The sequence below is a fragment of the Notolepis coatsorum genome (assembly GCF_963971535.1).
Source record: "Notolepis coatsorum genome assembly, chromosome: 5".
NCBI classification, from domain to species: Eukaryota; Metazoa; Chordata; class Actinopteri; order Aulopiformes; family Paralepididae; genus Notolepis; species Notolepis coatsorum.
This window is the reverse complement of record NC_140169.1, coordinates 73,323,234-73,324,702: the sequence shown is the minus strand read 5'-3', so window position 1 is coordinate 73,324,702 and position 1,469 is coordinate 73,323,234.

Below are 1,469 nucleotides of genomic sequence, written 5' to 3'. Positions count from 1 at the left end.
GAGAAAGACACCTACCCCTCTGCCTCTCCTCTAGCTGCAGTGAGCATAGTGAGTCTGACAGTGTGTTAGAGAGAGTGAGAAGGAGAAGAGGGAGACATTTAAAAAAATAAAAAAATAAATTATAACACAGATGCACAGATGAAAAAGAATGTAAACTATATTAAAAAAAATGTATATATATATATTTTTTTTTTTTCTTCATATTTCATATTTGATATTAATTCATATTTTGATAGGGAGGCCTGGCTGCCGTTGGCTTCCATAAGGATTCGCCACTGAAGATAACCTGCCTGTATAAGAGAACCTCCCTTTATAAGAGAACATCCCTGTATAGATGGTATTCAGAGAACCCAGGTTGGTAAACAACCATTCACTAGAAATGTAAGCTAGTGCTTCTCATAAATTCATTCTACAAACACAAACTGGGACATGTACAAAAGGTAGGAAATAATTTTCTACCGTCTTCTATTAATCTACAGTTGAAATGAGTGGATTCTCACCTCAATCACTGACACACACAAATAACAAAGGCGAAGTTGAACAGGGTTAATTGTGCCTACTGAACTGTGCTAAAGCTGAAGCGCTGTGCGGATCCGTGCACATGCCGACATGCACACCGGAGCGCTCCAAACCACTTTGCACACATTCATTTAGTTTGACAGTTATTGAGAGCAAATTAGTTGGAATATGGCCACCGGTGATATCATCAGGGACATTGAATCCTTGTGTTGTGTTAATTACACAACCGTGAAACGATAAGGTAGCAGTTCCCTATAAGACATGGTATTGCAATTTTTTCCATCTACATCATTTCATCATTTCACAGTGCTGTAATTATTACCACAACACAAGGATTAAATGTCCCCGATGACATAACCGGTGGTCATATTCAAACTCATTTACTCCTGATAACTGTCAAACAAAATTGGGTCGTTGGGTATGTGTGAGATTATCTGCAAAATAAATCAGCATTGTTTTAGTTTTTTGGTGAAGTGCCCCTTTATTAATATCTGGTGTCACTAGAAGTATGTTTTGGCTAGTATAGTTAGTATAGTATAGTTACATATAGCATAACTGTATATTGTATAGCATATTGTATAGTAGTGTATATTCGTAAGCTTAGCTTAGCATTGTATTGTATTTTATCTTAGTACTTTTTATCATGTATATTTTATGATCTATTCTATTTTATTCTATTATTATTTGTATTTTTTGCACAATCAAGGCGGGCATGGCCACCTTCATTTCACTACATGTCTCGTGTGTGTGTGAGTGAGTGAGTGAGTGAGTGAGTGAGTGAGTGAGTGAGTGAGTGAGTGAGTGAGTGAGGGAGTGAGTGCATGAGTGAGTGAGTGAGTGAGTGAGTGAGTGAGTGAGTGAGTGAGTGAGTGAGTGAGTGAGTGAGTGAGTGAGTGAGTGAGTGAGTGAGGGAGTGAGTGAGTGAGTGAGTGAGTGAGTGAGGGAGTGAG